Source organism: Macaca thibetana, chromosome 8 (assembly GCF_024542745.1).
Source record: "Macaca thibetana thibetana isolate TM-01 chromosome 8, ASM2454274v1, whole genome shotgun sequence".
In the NCBI taxonomy this organism is placed as follows: domain Eukaryota; kingdom Metazoa; phylum Chordata; class Mammalia; order Primates; family Cercopithecidae; genus Macaca; species Macaca thibetana.
The window spans coordinates 96,508,929-96,527,427 of NC_065585.1; the positions used below are offsets into that span (position 1 = coordinate 96,508,929).

General features: G+C 46.0%; 1 pseudogene; it reads left to right on the plus strand.

Annotated features, from left to right (window-relative positions):
* The first annotated feature begins 16,135 nt into the window (after nucleotides 1–16,135).
* LOC126960737 (histone H2B type 2-E-like) lies at nucleotides 16,136–16,532 on the plus strand (annotated as a pseudogene).
* Nucleotides 16,533–18,499: the final 1,967 nt, after the last annotated feature.

The following is an 18,499-nucleotide window of genomic DNA, read 5'->3' on the forward strand; positions in this document are numbered from 1 at the left end:
CAGATTTCCTTTACAGGGATTCTAACCCACATTCCTTTACAGGAAGAGACTACAAATTATTACAGCATGGGTAATACCCAGAGCACTCCTCTATCTCTCCTTACAAGTAATTTCAAAGAAGTTAGAGCAAGGGGCCATGATCTTGGTATAGAAATCAGGAAAGGAAAGCTAATTACTCTGTGTCGCTCCGAATGGCCTGCCTTTGATGTGGAGTGGCCACCCGAAGGGACCTTCCGACTTGCTGTCATCACTAGGGTAAAGTCCAAGATTTTCCTACCTGGGCCTGCAGGCCACTTAGATCAAATCCCATATATCCTCATATGGCAGGACCTTGTTGAGAACCTGCCTCCTTGGCTGTCCCCTTTCCAATTAGCCTCTGAACCCTGTAAGGCACTGGTTGCTCGACCACTAAAATCCAAGCAACCAACTGCCCCTCCCCATCCTGTTCTACCTGATAGCGGGTACCCACTATTCACAGAACCCCCTCCGTACCCCTCCGGGCCCCAGGCCCCAGCCCCCTGGGCTGAGCCAGGGGAAAGAGCAGGTGGATGGGAGGCGGCCGGCACACAGGGACCTGCTAAGAGTAAAAGTAACTTTGAAGGGCCAGCGGGGCGGACGCGAGGGCACACTTCACAGGCTAGCCCCCCCCAGCCGCCTGACTCCACAGTGGCTCTACCCCTTCGGGAATTAGGACCCCCAGATGACACGGGAATCCCCAGGCTCCAGTACTGGCCATTCTCTACCAGTGATCTGTATAACTGGAAGACCCAGAGTGCTCGGTTTTCAGACAACTCCAAAGATTTAATGGCTTTACTGGATAGTGTCATGTTCACCCACCAGCCCATTTGGGATGATTGTTAGCAGCTCCTCCGAATCTTGTTCACAATGGAAGAGCGAGAAAGAATACAGGTAAAACCTAGAAAGCTGGTCCCGGGGGACGACGGTCAACCGACTGCCAACCCCGACCTCATAAATGCGACTTTTCCTCTGACCAGGCCGGCGTGGGACTACAACACGGCAGAAGGTAGGGGACGGCTACGCCTTTATCACCAGACTCTAATGGCGGGTCTCTGGGCAGCTGCTCGCAAGCCCACTAATTTGGCTAAAGTATACTCTGTTCTGCAGGGAAAGACAGAGAGCCCAGCTACCTACTTAGAAAGGTTAATGGAAGCTTTTAGACAGTACACCCCCATAGACCCAGAGGCTCCAGGAAGTCAGGCAGCTGTTGTAATGTCTTTCGTAAATCAGGCAGTCCCAGACATTAAAAGGAAACTCCAGAAATTAGAAGACTTAGAGGATTGTGGACATACACCCAACTGTGCCAAACCCGTATACCCTCCTGAGTACCCTAAACCCTAAACATCAATGGTACACTGTTTTAGATTTGAAAGATGCTTTCTTCAGTTTGCCTTTAGCCCCTCAGAGCCAAAAGCTCTTCGCCTTCGAGTGGAATGACCCTGGAAGGGGCATAAGTGGCCAACTGACATGGACCAGGCTGCCGCAGGGATTCAAAAACTCTCCTACCCTGTTCGATGAGGCCCTCCATGAAGACCTGGGTGAGTACCGACGTAAACACCCTGAGGTAACTTTACTACAAAATGTTGATGACCTCCTGATTGCTGCCGAGACCCAAGAAGCTTGTATTCAAGGGACCAAGAGTCTCTTACAAGCTCTGGGAAATCTAGGCTACCGAGCCTCGGCAAAGAAAGCTCAAATCTGTAAGCCAGAAGTAACATATCTGGGGTACCTGCTAAAAAGAGGGCAGTGCTGGTTAACAGACGCCTGGAAGCAGACTGTTCTGCAGATTCCCAGGCCACAATCCACCCGACAAGTGAGGGAATTCCTGGGGTCGGCGGGATTTTATAGACTATGGATACCTAGGTTCGCAGAACTAGCTAAACCCTTGTATCAGGCAACACGGGGACAGCAGCCATTTAATTGGACAGACGAAGCCGAGTCGGCTTTCCAACAGATCAAAACCGCCCTACTCTCTGCGCCTGCACTGGGACTACCTGATGTCACTGAGCCCTTCCACTTATACGTGGATGAGAGTAAAGGTGTCGCCAAGGCGGTAATAACTCAGAATTTAGGCCCCTGGCGGAGGCCAGTTGCCTACCTGTCAAAGAAGTTAGACCCAGTGGCTGCCAGGTGGCCCCCTTGTCTCCGAATGATTGCAGCCATGGCTCTGATGGTACAAGATGCTGATAAACTTGTCATGGGTCAAGAATTGCAGGTCGTTACCCCACATGCCATCGAAGGTGTACTCAAACAGCCACCTAATCAATGGATAAGTAACGCCCAGCTCACCCACTACCAAGGACTACTACTAAATCCTATCAGGATAACCTTCCTGCCCCCAACGACCTTAAACCCTGCCTCGCTGCTGCCCAACCCGGACCTGGACACGCCGCTCAATGATTGCACCAAGATACTAGCTCAGGTGCACGGAGTTGGAGAGGACCTGCAGGACCGCCCACTCCCTGACGCTAACCTCGTCTGGTTCACTGATGGGAGCAGCTTCATGCATCAAGGCCAGAGGTACACTGGAGCAGCAGTGACTTCAGAGACTGAGGTAATCTGGGTGGGACCCCAGCCCCCGAGGACATCGGCCCAGAAGGCCGAACTGATAGCGCTCGCCCAAGCTCTTACCTTAGGGGCAGGGAAGAAGCTGACAGTATATACAGACAGCCGATATGCTTTTGCTACGGCGCACATACATGGGGCCATCTACAGGGAGCAAGGGTTACTAACGGCTAAAGGAAAAGAGATTAAAAAACAAAACAAAAAAAAACAACAACAAAAAAAAAACCAAGCAAGAGATCCTAGCCCTGTTAACAGCGCTATGGAAGCCAGAAAAGTTAGCCATTGTGCATTGCCCAGGGCATCAGAAATCAACCACTCCAACTGCTCAAGGCAACTTTCTGGCTGGCCAAACTGCAAGAAATGTGGCAAAGGCTCCCAGCCAACTCCTTGCACTCCAGCTCCCTGACCCAGGCCCCTGGGACTTGCCACATTTCCCTGATTATTCAGAACAAGATCTCCAGTGGATTGACAAGCTTCCCCTGAAACAGATCCAGAATAGGTGGTGGACTGATACTAATGACCAACCCATCCTACCAGAAAAATTAGGACAACAAGTGTTAGAAAACATCCACCGAACCACCCACCTGGGTGCTCGGCGGATGATAGACCTGATCAGACGCTCTAAGCTCAAATTCAGACATACAGCCGAGATGGCCAGCAGCATCATGGCAAATTGCAAAGTCTGCCAGCTTAACAACTCCTACCCCCAGTCCCAGGCTGCAGCGGGAACAAGGCTTAGAGGAACCAGGCCCAGTATCTACTGGGAAGTAGATTTTACTGAAATAAAGCCAGGAAAGTACGGGTATCGGTACTTACTTGTCTTTGTAGACACTTTTTCAGGGTGGACTGAAGCATTCCCAACCAAAAGAGAAACTGCTTAGGTCGTAGCAAAGAAAATTCTGGAAGATATCCTTCCCAGGTATGGCTTCCCCGTCCAGATAGGGTCAGATAATGGGCCCACCTTCGTCGCTAAGGTAAGTCAGGATTTGGCTTCCATCCTTGGGGCAAATTGGAAACTACATTGCGCTTACAGGCCCCAGAGTTCAGGACAGGTAGAAAGGATGAATCGGACCTTAAAAGAGACCTTAACTAAATTGACTATGGAGACTGGTGCTAATTGGGTGGTCCTTCTCCCCTACTGTTCCTGGCCCGTAATACCCCTTACAGACTGGGCCTTACCCCTTACGAAATCATGTATGGCAGACCTCCACCCCTGGTTCCCAGCTTAAAAGATGATCTGCTTGAGTCTGGAACAGAAAATGTCTCTGAATTCTTATTTTCCCTACAAGCCTTGCAGAAAATTCATCAAGAAATCTGGCCCAAGCTGAAGGAACTATATGAGACCGGCCCCCCACTGACACCCCATCCATACCAGCCGGGAGACTGGGTCCTGGTTAAGCGACACCGACAAGAGACTCTAGAACCCAGGTGGAAGGAACCACTCCAGGTACTCCTGACCACACCCACCACCCTAAAGGTAGAAGGCATCGCGTCATGGATCCACTACACCCACGTCAAACCAGTGGACCCAACCTCCAACCTTCTGGGACCAATCACGGCAGCGGCTGAAGCACCGGCCACGTGGACTGTGGACAGAGCTAAGAACAACCCCTTAAAACTCACCCTGTGCCGGCAACATAGCTCACTGCAAACATGCAGTTAGGTAGTCTAGCCCTAACGTTAGCCGCCCTAGTGGCCGCTGGGGAAAACACCAGACCAGCATCCAATCCCTTTGTCTGGAGATTCTGGCTTTATGAAAACCAAACCCACCCTGGACAACCTCATAAGCCCGGGAAATTATTGGCCAGTGCTGATTGCCCCTCCTCAGGGTGCAATAGCCCAATCTTACTAAATTTTACTGGCTTTCAAATAGCCAAACCAGTGACACCAATAATAAGTTTTCAGTTTGATCAGACTGAATACAATTGTAAACACTATTGGTGGCACCAAAATGCCGGCTGTCCTTATAACTATTGTAACATCCATAGGTCCCGTTACTGGGGAGAGGAAGAACAGTTGGACCCTAAGTGGCCCTTCCATCCCAGACGGGATGGAGACTTTTCATATACATGGATAGTTAGAGACCCCTGGAACTCCCGCTGGACCACGCCTCAACATGAGGCTGTATACTACTCCCCCTCCTCCACATGGCCTAGCAGTCACCTCTATCTGTGGCGAGGCCTAGTGTAAGTACTTCCCCTGGTCCACGGGAATATCCAACGACAGGAAAACAGACTAACACAAGACTTATGTCCTTTCTCCTGGTTAAAATTATTACAAGAAGGACTAGAGCTTGCTAACCTTACAGGACTTCACAGCCTGTCTGGCTGCTTTCTGTGTGCCACCCTAGGGCGTCCACCGCTAACCACTGTCCCTCTGCCATGGGGATCCTCTACCTCTGCCCAAATGAACAACCTCCGAAACCTCTCATATGCCCCTATCCTAAACATGCCCCTATACCTAAACCCCAGTCAGGAAAAGCTTCCCTACTGTTTCTCAGGAACCAATTCCAGCCTCTGCAGCATCACTGCAGTGCCCCCTAATATCACCCTAAGGGCACCGCCAGGCATATTCTTCTGGTGTAATGGGACATTATCTAAGGACCTATCTAGTCCCTCTGTTACCAACCTACTGTGTCCTCCTGTCACATTAGTTCCCCGGTTGACTCTACTAACTGCTGGCAAGTTCCTAGGGTACACCAGTAACTGGACTAGTACTGCTATTCACCCAGTCCCTAGACCGAGACCTGCACGAGCCATATTTCTCCCCCTCATTGCAGGAATCTCCCTCACCGCATCCCTCATTGCGGCCAGGATGGCGGGGGGAGCCCTAGGTCACACCCTCATAGAAAGCAACAAGTTGTACCAACAATTTGCCGTTGCTATGGAGGAGTCAGCTGAGTCCCTTGCCTCCCTTCAGCGACAGCTCACGTCCCTAGCCCAGGTAACCTTGCAGAACCAGAGGGCCCTAGACCTACTCACTGCGGAAAAAGGTGGTACATGTATGTTTCTGAAAGAAGACTGTTGTTTCTACATAAATGAATCAGGGCTTGCAGAAGACCGGGTCCAACAGTTACGCAAGTTAAGCACTGAAGTAAAAACACGGCAGTTTGCTTCAGCTGCAGACCAATGGTGGAATTCCTCTATGTTTTCTCTGTTAGCCCCCTTCCTTGGACTCCTGCTAAGTCTACTATTTCTGCTAACCGTAGGACCTTGTGTTGTTAACAGAATTTTGCGGTTTGTCAGAGAAAGGTTTGACACTGTTCAGCTCATGGTCCTCAGAGCCCAATACCAACCTGTAAACGCTGAAACAGAGTCAGACTTATAAGACCCAAGATTGGCTCTAGAGTTACTTGAAAAGAAGGGGAGAATGAAAGGAATGAGGCACATCCCCCATATATCTCCCAACTTCCTGAGCCCAGCACAAACACATTCCTCCATATTTCTTTCAAACTTCAGAAAAACATCACCTGGGAGATCTCCGATAAGGAATGCTAAATGTATAATGTTAACCAATTGTAATGCTGTAACCCAGAGAATTACCTTGTTCCCTGTAACTTTACATATCCTGTTTACATCAGGCTATAAAAAGCAAGCACTTGCATTGTTCGGGGCCCTCTTGTATGTTGTGGAATGGAGGGACCAAGTTCGAACTTGCAGTAAAGATCCTTGCCGCTTGGTTTTGACTCTGGACTCTGGTGGTCTTCTTTGGGGAACAAACGGTCTGGGCATAACACCACACCTAAGGCAGCCAAAGTATTCATGATCAAATCCTTGAGAAACTTAGCACTGTCATGCGCGTCCGTGTGAAGAGACCACCAAACCGGCTTTGTGTGAGCAACATGGCTGTTTATTTCACCTGGGTGCAGGAGGGCTGAGTCCGAAAAGAGAGTTAGCGAAGGGAAATAAGGGTGGGGCCATTTTATAGGATTTGGGTAGGCAAAGGAAAATTACAGTCAAAGGGGGGTTGTTGTCTGATGGGCAGGAGTGGGGGTTACTAGGTGCTTGGTGGGGGGAGCTTTTTGAGCCAGGATGAGCCAGGAATAGGAATTTCACAAGATAATATCATCGCTTAAGGCAAGGACCGGCCATTTTCACTTCTTTTGTGGTGGAATGTCATCAGTTAAGGCTAGGCAGGGCATTTGCATTTCTTTTGTGATTCTTCAGTTACTTCAGGCCATCTAGGGGTATACATGCAAGTCACAGGGGATGACATGGCTTGGCTTGGGCTCAGAGGCCTGACAAGCACTACATACAGATTTTGCTTTATGAATTACAGTGTTCAAAATAAACTACATGTGAAATAAAAATATACATTCTATACAGGTACTTCATGTGCTATCTATTGCAATTCCATAAACACTTTTCTAATTTTTTTAAAAAAAGAAGACCTGGCACAAAAACATAATGAAACTAACATTTTAATATGGCACAGTCTATGTGTTTAACTCTCCTAATTTCAGGGTATAGGAGCTGTTTAAGTGAAGAAAAAAAATTCATAGATCATTGCACTTAAGAAATACCCATTAAGAAGCCCCTCCACACCCCAGTTTGTTCCCACTTTCCCAGGAGCACTTGCTAACTCTCATGATGATTAATAACCCCACTGTCGAGCAGAGAAAAATGTAAAAGTAGAAGAAACAGCGAGAAGAGCCCTATAGGCACTGCTTGTCCCCAGGGAAGCCATTTCTGATTTTATCTCAGACGGGTCCTTGGGGACAAGAGTCAGTGGATCGGGGAAGGGCCACAGGGAGAAGGAGACCTCCAGCTGAACTCTGTAGTAATTTTGATCAAGTGCAAATTTTCCTGGGCAGAATCTGAGGGAGTGAACAGGAAATTCAGATACGAGCACAAAAGCCTTGGCAGGCAGGGAGGGGCAAAGCCTGAAAACCCTACTTACTTTCTCAGCCTCTCAGGGAGGACGAGGCTTGCCTCAGGCAAGATCTCAGCCCTTCGTGGAGGCCTGGATGTAAATTTGGCTCTGTTGGCTGTTGTGGAAGCACAGCGGGCTGGAGTGAGATTGGCCTTGCTGGCTGCCTGGGAACTGGTTGAGGCCTGTCACTGCCAGCTTTCCCCCACTTCCCTGGTGACCTGTAAGAAGCAGCAGAGGTAACAGTAATCCCCCTTGGAACATAACTCCATTGGCCTGAGAACCACTTCCCCATCCCCCACAGTGACTACAGTAAGCCCTCCCCAAGAAGACTCTGAGCCCAGACACACCTAAGGCTGCCCCCACCTGGTCGTCTTTCTGTACCTCCCCTGGTAGCCAAAGGCAAAAGGCATAAACTCATGAGAGCTCTCTGGCCCTGCTCATCCCCTGAGAAACCTGAATATTTATTCACACGACCTTAGGGCAAGCTTGTATTGCCTATATTACCATAGCTGATGCTCTCTTGAAAGTGCCACCTCCTTGCTGGACCAACACACTCAAGCTGTTACAGTAACTCATAACAAACAATCCTGCTCCAAGGAAGGAAAAAACAACAGCTAATTCTACTGCCTGTAATATCCTGGCTAACCAGAGGTCCTGAGTCTGTCCACATGACAACTTCACTGCTAGCATAACCAGCATTTGAGAAAACCAGCACACTAAACAAAACTACAAGCAAGGACTCTCACAGAGTCCACTTCACTCCCCTGCTACCTCCTCTGGAGCAGGTGATGGTATCCATGGCTGAGAGACCTGAAGATGGATCACATCACAGGACTCTTTGCAGGCACCCCCCAGTACCAGCTTGGAGCCCAGTAGCTTTGCTGCATGGCTAGACCCAGAAGAGCAAAAGCAATCACTGTAGTTTGGCTCTCAGGAAGCCCCACCCTTAGGGTAAGGAGAAGAACACCACATCAAGGGAGTACCCCATGGGATGAAAAAATCTGAACTGCAGCCCTTGAGTTCCAGATCTTCCCTCTGACATAGTCTACCCAAATCAGAAGGAAGCAGAAAAGGAATTCTGGTAATATGACAAAACAAGGTTCTACAACACCATAAAAAGATCACACTAGCTCACCAGCAATGGGTCCAAACCAAAATGAAATCTCTGAATTGCCAGAAAAAGAATTCAGAAGGTCAATTATTAAGCTAATCAAGGAGGCACCAAAGAAAAGTGAAAAATGACTTAATTAAATTAAACAAAAATACAGGATATAGATGAAAAAATCTCCAGGGAAGTAGATATCATAAATAAAAAACAATTGCAACTTCTGGAAATGAAAGACACACTTATAGATATGCAAAATATATTGCAAAGTTTCAACAACTGAATCAAACAAGTAGACGAAAGAATTTCTGAATTCAAAGACAAGGCTTTCAAATTAACCCAATCAGACAAAGACAAAGAGAAAAGCATCAAAAAAATGAAACAAAGCCTCCAAGAAGTTTAGGATTATGTTAAACAACCAATTCTAACAGTAATTGGTGCTCCTGAGGAAGAAGAGAAATCTAAAAGTTTGGAAAACTTATGTGAAGGAATAATCGAGGAAAACTTCGCTGACCTTACCAGAGATCTAGACATCCAAATACAAGAAGCTCAAAGAACACTCAGGGAATTCATCACAAAAAGATTATCATCTAGGCACATAGTCATCAGGTTATCTAAAATCAAGCAAAGAAATCTGTGAGGTAAAATCATCAAGTAACCTATAAAGGAAAACCTATCAGATTAACAGCAGATTTCTCAGCAGAAGCCCTACAACCTAGAATGAATTGGGGTCCTACCTTTAGCCTCCTTAAACAAAACAACTATCATCCAAGAACTTTGTATCCAGTAAAACTAAGCTTCATAAATGAAGGAAAGATAAAATTTTCTTCAGACAAACAAATGCTGAGAGAATTCACCAGTACAAAACCAGCACTACAAGAATTGCTAAAAGTTCTAAATCTTGAAACAAAACCTTGAAATACACAAAAATAGAACTTCCTTAAAGCATAAATCTCACAGGGCCTATAAAACAATAACACAATGGGAAAAAAAGGTATTCAGGCAGCAACTAGCACAATTAATAGAATAGTACCTCACATCTCAATGCTAATGTTCAATGTAAGTGGCCTAAATGCTCCATTTAAAAGATACAGAATGGCAGAATGAATAACAGTTCACTCAAGTACCTGATGTCTTCAAGGGACTCACCTAAAGCATAAGGACTCACACAAACTTAAGGCAAAGGGGTGGAAAAGATATTCCATGCAAATGAAAACCAAAAGCAAGCAGAAGTAGTTATTCTTATATCAGACAAAACAGACTTTAAAGCAACAACCGTTAACAAAGACAAAGAGGGATATTAATATAATGATAAAAGTACTAGTCCAACAGGAAAATATCACAATCTTAAATATACATGCACCTAACACTGGAGCTTCCAAAATTATAAAACAATTACTACTAGACCTGAGAAATGAGATATACAGCAACACAATAATAGTGAGGAGCTTAAATACTCCACTCGCAGCACTAGACAGGTCATGAAGACAGAAAGTCGACAAAGACACAGGCCAGGCACAGTGGCCCATGCCTGTAATCCCACCACTTTGGGAGGCCGAGGTGGGTGGATCACTTGAGGTCGGGAGTTCAAGACCAGCCTGGCCAACATGGTAAAACCCTGCCTCTACTAAAACTACAAAAATGAGTTGGGTGTGGTGGCACATGCCTGGCATCCCAGCTATTTGGGAGGCTGAGGGAGGAGAATTGCTTGAACCCAGTAGGCAGAGGCTGCAGTGAGCCAAGATTGTGACATTGCACGCCAGTCTGGGTGACACAATGAGACCTTGTCTCAAAAAAAAAAAAAAAGAAAAAAAGAAAAGACAAGAAAGAAAGAAACAATGGACTTAAACTATATCTCAGAACAAATATCATTAATAGACATTTACAGGACATTTTACCCAATATCTACCCAATAACTGTAGAATATACATTCCATTCATCAGCACATGGAACATTCTCCAAGACAGACCGTATGATAGTCCACAAAACAAGTGTCAATAAATTTAAGAAAATCAAAATTATATCAAGTACTCTCTCAGACCACAGTGGAATAAAATGAAAACAACTCCAAAATAAACCATCAAAACCATGCAAATATATGGAAATTAAATAATCTGTTCCTGAATGATCATTGAGTCAACAATGAAATTGCGATAGAAATTTAAAAGTTCTTTGAACTGAATGATAATAGTGACACAACCTATCAAAACCTCTGGGATACAGCAAAAGTCCTCCCCAATCTTCTCTTTTCAGTTAAATTTCCATATGAGAGTATGGAAATGATAGATCTCTTTGTTCAGCATGTCTGAGATAGTGCACTTTCTAAAAAGGAACCTAGGTTAGGAATATCCCCAGATGATGCAGCCATGTCAGTAGAATTTAAAAATAATAGTTTGGAGAACATTGCTACTATAGTGCATGTTCCTTAGTGTTATTGAACTGAGGAAACCATTTGGAACAGACGCAGCAATTAGTCTTGTTTTACAAATGGGCAATGACTGATACTGTAAGTGCTAAAGGGTGTGATGTAATCACTAAATCCAATAAAAAGTCCTTGCAGACTCAATGATAGTAAAACTTTCATGCTTCCTCTTTGTTGGTAACTATTATCCCTGTTATAAGGATAATAATTAAGCAAAATACTGTGTCTGGAGTTGGTTCCTTCTTGGTCTGGCTGACTTCAAGAATGAAGCTGCAGGCCTTTGCAATGAGTGCTACAGCTCTTGAAGATGGTGTGTCCGGAGTTTGTTCCTTCAGATGTGTCCAGAGTTTCTTTCTCCTGGTGGATTCATGGTCTTGCTGACTTCAAAAATGAAGCCACAGACCTTTGTAGTGAGTGTTACAGCTCTTAAATGTGGTGTGGACCCAAAGAGTGAGCAGCAGTAAGATTTATTGTGAAGAGTGAAAGAACAAATCTTCCACAGCATGGAAGGGGACCCAAGCAGGTTTCTGCTGCTGGCTGGGGTGGCCACCTTTTATTATTTGTCCCTACCCATGTCCTGCTGATTGGTCCACTTTACAGAGTGCTGATTGGTGTGTTTACAATCCTTTAGCTAGACACAGAGTACTGATTGGTGCGTTTTTACAGAGTGCTGATTGGTGCGTTTACAATCCTTTAGCTAGACTGAAAAGTTCTCCAAGTCCCCACTTGACCCAGGAAGTCCAGCTGGCTTCAACTCTCAATCACCCCTCTAAACAGGACACCCCAACTGCTGTTGGGAATTGGGCAATGACTGCTGTAGCAACTTCCTGCTGGATAGGGGTGAAGAAAGGGCCCTGCAGTGGTAGTATCTTCCAGAGGGGAACTGTCTAGGCCAGCCAAAGGGCCAGTAGGTCAATCCAGGGGTCCTCAGTAAAAGTCATTAGTTGAGCTCATTTGGGGTTCCATTTGTAAGACCATCTGTAGCTTGATGGCCTCAATCCTAGAGGAAACAAATTTGACAAGGAGCTTAAAAATACAAGGCCCAAAGGCAAGTAATAGCAAGATGGCTGTCACGGGACCTAGAAAAGGGAGAAGTCATGTCACCCAACTCCAGAGGTTGGTATAAGAGTTTGAAAGATGCTGTTTGATTTCAGAAGCCTTTTCCTGTAAACACAGGGTGGCATCTCTTACTATCCCTGACTGGTTAGTGTAAAAACAACACTCTCCCCTAAGAAGATGATGAGTCCTCCTTTCTCAGCAGTAAGGAGGTCTAGGCCTCAGTGGTTTTGGAGAGTCATTGCTGCCAAAGAGCCTATTTGGGATTGTAGAGTAAGGATAAATTTCGTTATTTCTTGCAAACTATCTAAGAGGTAGATATAGGTTGAAGTTTTCCACATAAGAAGAATATGCCTTGGCTTTGTAGACAGAAATTTACCCTGGCTTTCAAAGGAATAGGATATACTTTTTTTTCTTTACCTTTTCTATCTCTCTCTCTCTCTCTCTCTCTCTCTCTTTGACTCCTTCTTTGTCTCTGTCTCTTCCTCTCTCTCTCTCTCTGTCTCTTTCTCTCTTTTCTTTCTGCTGGTCTTTCCCTGCCTCTGCCAGCCACTTATGCTGCTGTCCTTCCCTCTCCTTCCCCTTTTTGATGGATTTGGCAGTGTAAGACTGCCACCTCCTTGGGTTTTTGCACTGCATGTAGTAACTCCACGATTTCCTTGTGGTATTTAATGGGGGTTCCCCCAGAGATTAGGAACTCCCTTTCTTTCCATATTGCAGCATGGGCATGTAGGATTAGATAAGCATACTTGCTATCTGTATACACATTTATTCTTTTTCCCTTTCCCAGTTCTAAGGCTTGGGTAAGTGCTACTAGTTCTGCTAACTGGGCGCTGGTCCCTGGGGAAAGAGGCTTACTTTCCAGTACTGTTACATCACTAACTATGGCATAACCTGCCCTTCATATCCCATTCTCCACAAGTGAACTTCTATCAGTATATAGGTTAAGGTCAGGATTAGCTAAGGGGACTTCTAAGAGATCCTCTTGGGTGGCATAAGTCTGGGTTATAATTTGTTGCAGTCATGCTTGACTGGTTCATCATCCTCTGGGAGAAAAATGGCAGGGTTGAGGGCTGCACATGTGCATATTTGAAGCACCAGTCCCTCAAGGAGTAGCGCCTGGTATCTAAGCAGGTGGTTTGTCTGATAGACATAAACTTCTTTTGGCACCTAGTATTCCATTTAGGTCATGAGTAGTCCAGACAGTGAGATCCTTTCCTTGTATTACTTTGATAGCCTCTGACACTAAGATGGCCACCACCACAACTACCCGTAAACAGTGAGGCCAGCCTTTTGCTACTATAAATCCTTACTTAGGTAAGCCACTGGTTGTGGGGTTGTCCCACGAGTCTGAGAAAGGACCCCAAAAGCTATTCCTGCTCTCTCTGTGAAGTATAAAGAGTTTTGTCCCGTGAGAAGGCTTAAGGCTGGAGCTTGAGCTTGTTCCTTCCAATGCCCAGGCTTCAGGGTTGATTCCCTTCTCAAGCAGGGGACAGCAAATGAGTAACTTTTTCCCCATATTCATGTAGATAATAGCTCCAGCTGTGGCTAACATATCCCTCCCTAATAAGGGTATGGGACTTTCAGGCATAACAAGAAAGGCATGTGAAAAGAGCAAAGTCTCCCAATTACAACTAAGGAGGTGGGAGAAATACCTGGTTACAGGCTGTCCCAGGATTCCTCAGATGGTAACGGACCTTGAGGACAGCTGTCTGGGACAGGAGATTAACACTGAGAAAGCCGCGCCAGTGTCCAGGAGGAAGTCAATTTCCTGGACCTCAATGGTTAAACTTACCCGGGGCTCAGTGACGGTGATGACATGAGCTGGCTCTTGCCCCGGACACCCTTAGTCCTGTTGTTGGATCATCTGGTTGGGGACTTCTAGCCCAGAGAAACTTTGTCCTCTGGGGCAGTGCGCCTTCCAGTGATTACCTCGGCATAGTGGACACGGGCGAGGGGGGCAGCTTGTTTCTTGTTGGACAATCTTTTTTTAAGGTGTCCTTGCAAACCACAATGGTAACAAGCCCTACCGGGTGATTAGCCTGCTCCATTTTCTGTCCTCTCTGAATCACCAAGGTTTGTTTGTCTGAGAGCCATGACTAAGGCTGTAGCCTTTCTCTGATCTCGCTTTTCCCTTTCAGCCTGTTCCTCTTGGTCCCTATTATAGAACACTGAGGTTGCCAGGTTTAATAATGCCTCCAAATTTTGTTCAGGGCCCAGGGCTCACTTTTGGAGCTTTCTCCTGATATCTGTGGCTGATTGGGTAATAGACTTAACTTTTAGGATCAAATGACCCTCGAGTGAGTTGGGTGACAGGGGAGTATATTTTCTTAAGCCCTCCTGTAGCTACTCAAGGAAGGCAGAAGGATTTTCTTCCTTTCCCTGAGTTATGGTGGACATGATTGAATAATTCATGGGCTTTTTCCTAATTCTCCTTAGTCCTTCTAGAACACAGGTCAACAGATATTTGCAACTCCAGTCCCCGTGATCTGAGTCGAGGTCCCAGTGGGGATCCATACTGGGGATGGCTTGCTGACTGGTAGGGAATTTGTCCCTTTCTTCGGCTCTCATTCTATCATTTACTTGACTAAGATACCAGATATCTCCAAACTCTCGGGCTGCAACTCAAGCTGCATTCTTTTCACTAAAGGCCAGGGTTTGATCTAACAATAGTGTGACATCTCTCCAAGTGAGATCGGAGGTTTGCCCTAGACCCTGTAGGACATCTATGTACCTATCAGGATCATCTGAAAACTTTCCCAGGTCTGCCTTGATCTGCTTTAAATCAGAGAGGGAGAAGGGGACATGTAGGTTGGGCCAAATGCTCCTCCCCCTACAGCTTGAAGGGGACATAACCAATAGCCAAGGGGTTTTTGTTGTCCCTTGGAGATTTCTTTGCTTGTTTCCTTCTGGGTGGGGAAGATTAGAGGAGGCTTATCATTAACAGGAAAGGGAGCTATAGGGAGGCTAGGATATGGGGGTAAGCTAAGAGGTCCTCTTGTGGGATGCAAATTGCAAGTTTTACATAATTGTGGATTCTCCTTCAATGAAAAGAAAGCTTGGACATAAGGTATTTCACTCCATTTGCCTTCCCTCTTACAGAAAAGGTCAAACTGCAGGATAGTATTGTAATTTATACTTCCCTCAGGTGGCCATTTTTCCCCATCAGAGAGAGAATACTGGGGCCAGGCCATAGTGCAGAAAAAAATGAGCTGCTTCTTTTTCAGGGTTTGTGGGTCAAATTGGTCCCAAGGACTTAGGCTGCATTTCAAGGGTGAGCCTGTTGATGCCTGAGTGCTTCCTATCTGAAAGAAAAAACTGTTCCCAGTTTTGGTTTGTCCACCTCCCCCCACCCCACCCCCCAATAACCTAAATGGTCCCTGGATCCTGCTGATTGGAATAGTTGCGCTCACTGATGCAGCAGCAGAAACCCTGCTCGCCCAAGAACCCGCAACAATCTCTGGACCCTGCTGATCAGAATAATTGCACTCACTGATGCAGCAGCAGAAACCCCAGTTTTCCTCTTACACCACAAAGAGGACCAAGGAAGGTTGGATTTAGTAGCCCTTACCGACACATTCTTGAAAACCTGCACCCTTGCCTGTCCTCCTTGACCACAAAGAGGACTGAGAAAAATCAGATTTAGTTTCCCTTACCAACACATTCTCAAAAATCTTAGAGTCCTAAGCATTCTCCTGTTAGTATTAGGACCTTACCCCTGTCCTATAAAGATGTTATGCCCCAAAAATGAAGTGAAGGGCCCTACCCTGAGGGAGGGAAGGGATTTTCAGTGTTGGAAGAGTGACACCTTCGGTCCTCACTTATATGAATAGGAAGGATATAATTTTTGAGGCTCTCCATATCCTAGCTTCAGGAATAGCTTTTGTTAGGCCTGCTTGTCTGAGGAGGGATCCTAAAAGGATAGTTGGTCTCCCTACCCAATGGGGCTTTGGGCAAAAATTATGTCTTTCTAATTGGTGAGCCCAGGTGCCTAAAGAAAGGAACAGAGGTCATGTGCACGGCCTCTGTAAGTACACAGTCGCTTCCGGTAGACCCTGAGACTACGGTTCTGCTTGCATTCTCAGGGGTCAGTGTCGGTCTTGGGTCTGGCCATGCCTGAACCTGCAAAGTCTGCACCAGCTCCCAAGAAGAGCTCCAAGAAAGCTGTCACCAAAGCCCAGAAGAAAGACGGCAAGAAGCGCAAGCGCAGCCACAAGGAGAGCTACTCCATCTACATGTACAAGGTGCTGAAGCAAGTCCACCCCGACACCGGCATCTCGTCCAAGGCCATGGGCATCATGAACTCCTTTGCCAACGACATCTTCTAGCGCACCATGGGAGAGGCGTCCCACGTGGCGCACTACAACAAGAGCTCCACCATCACGTCCCACGAGATCCAGAGGGCCCTGCGCCTGCTGCTGCCCGGCAAGCTGGCCCAAGCACGCCTTGTCCCAGGGCACCAACGTGGTCACCAAGTACACCGGCTCCAAGTGAGTCCTGGCTGCTTGACTCCAAAGTCTCTTTTCAGAGCTACTTAACCCCCTCAGTGAAAGAATATTTCTTGTGTTGTCAGTCCCAGTTTATATTTTTGGCTTCCCATCTGCTTAACTTTTGGAGAGCACACAACTCCACCAAGCACAGATAACTATATTCTTTTCACATAGGCATTGTTGTAAGTAAGCTTACATAGAATGATAGTGGTATCTTACTATGGTATAGATATGCTGGGGTTTGCCTTAGGGCTGTTCTTGAAACTGTCTTTGTCCTGCCTATGTACCCGTGAATATGTGCCCAGCAAATTGTTTCCTGGTTAGAAATGCAGTGTTAATTTTGATAAGCTTATGTAAGATCAAATTGTCTATATGAACAAAGTTGGGTCTGCTCTTCAGTGGTAAAATGAAGGTAGAGATTAAATACATTGTGTGCTCTCAGATGTGTACTTAAAAGGGAATAAATAGTTCAACTTTTATTTTAGAAAGAAAGAAAGAAAGAAAGAAAGAAAGAAAGAAAGAAAGAAAGAAAGAAAGAAAGAAAGAAAGAAAGAAAGAAAGAAAGAAAAGAAAGGAAGGAAGGAACAGAGTCCTGAAGTTTATACTAGAAATCATTCTTATAGGAGAAACTAGAAAAGCACCAGAGACAGGGAGTGGTTTTTAGAAGACGGACTAGCCTCGGAGAAGAGAAGCGAGAGGAAGTTTGTCTCACAGGCATTTGGACCCAGGAGGCAAGGGTCAGGATAGATAGGATAGATGGGAGAGTCTTGATTGGGTGACATGACTTTGAGAGTTCCGCTCATGGCTACAGGGGCAACCAACTTTTTGTCGGGACCCCGGAGCTGAATGGCTTTCCTCTCTGTCGACCCTCGACTCAACCCCAAAATGCAAGAAAAGTGGAAGCTGGTTCCAGGCAAACCAACACTCCCAACTGTGAAGAGTCCTTTCCCAGAAACCTGACACCCTTGTCTTTAGTCCAGCAGCCATGCTAGTCACTTTTAACTGGCGACAGGTGCCCGGTATTTAACCCCTGAATTCTAAGGAAAAATAGGACAGAATAGCAAGTGAAAGGGGTCCAATGATACTCAGCACTTGGCGATTGTCCTTTCGTGGTCACCAAGATGTGTCCCATCTGGGTCACCAAGACATGTCTGGAGTTGGTTCTTTCCAGTGGGTTCTTGGTCTCATTGACTTCAAGAATGAAGCTGTGGACCTTTGCAGTGAGTGTTACAGCTGTTTAAAGATGGTGTGTCCGGAGTTTGTTCCTTCAGATGTGTCCAGAGTTTCTTCCTTCCATTGGGTTCGTGGTCTCGCTGACTTCAAGAATGAAGCCACGGACCTTCACAGTGAGTGCTACAGCTCTTAAAGGTGGTGCAGACCCAAAGAATGAGAAGCAGCAAGCTTTACTGTGAAGAGCAAAAAAACAAAGCTTCCACAGCATGGAAGGGGACCTGAGCAGGTTGCTGCCACTGGCTGGGGTGGCCAGCTTTTATTCTCTTATTTGTCTCCACCCACATCCTGCAGATTGGTCCATTTTACAGAGTGTTGATTGTTCCATTTTACAGAGTGCTGATTGGTGTGTTTACAATCCTTTAGCTAGACTCAGAGTGTTGATTGATGCATTTTTACAGAGTGCTGATTTGTGCATTTACAATCCTTTAGCTAGACACAGAGCACGGATTGTTGCGTTTTTACAGAGTACTGATTGGGGCATTTACAATCCTTTAGCTAGACAGAAAAGTTCTCCAAGTACCCACTTGACCCAGGAAGTCCAGCTAGCTTCAACTCTCAATACTACAGCAATGGAAACTCTCTGTCAAATAATTCAGTTAGAAGATGCTACTATGTATAGCTCTACTACAAATAATAGAGTTATAGCAATTCCTGCAAGGGTGATGTAGTAGATTATTTACATCTAAAATTTTACCTGCCAACATACAGAATTTCCCTTTGGGGTTCTATGAAGTTCCT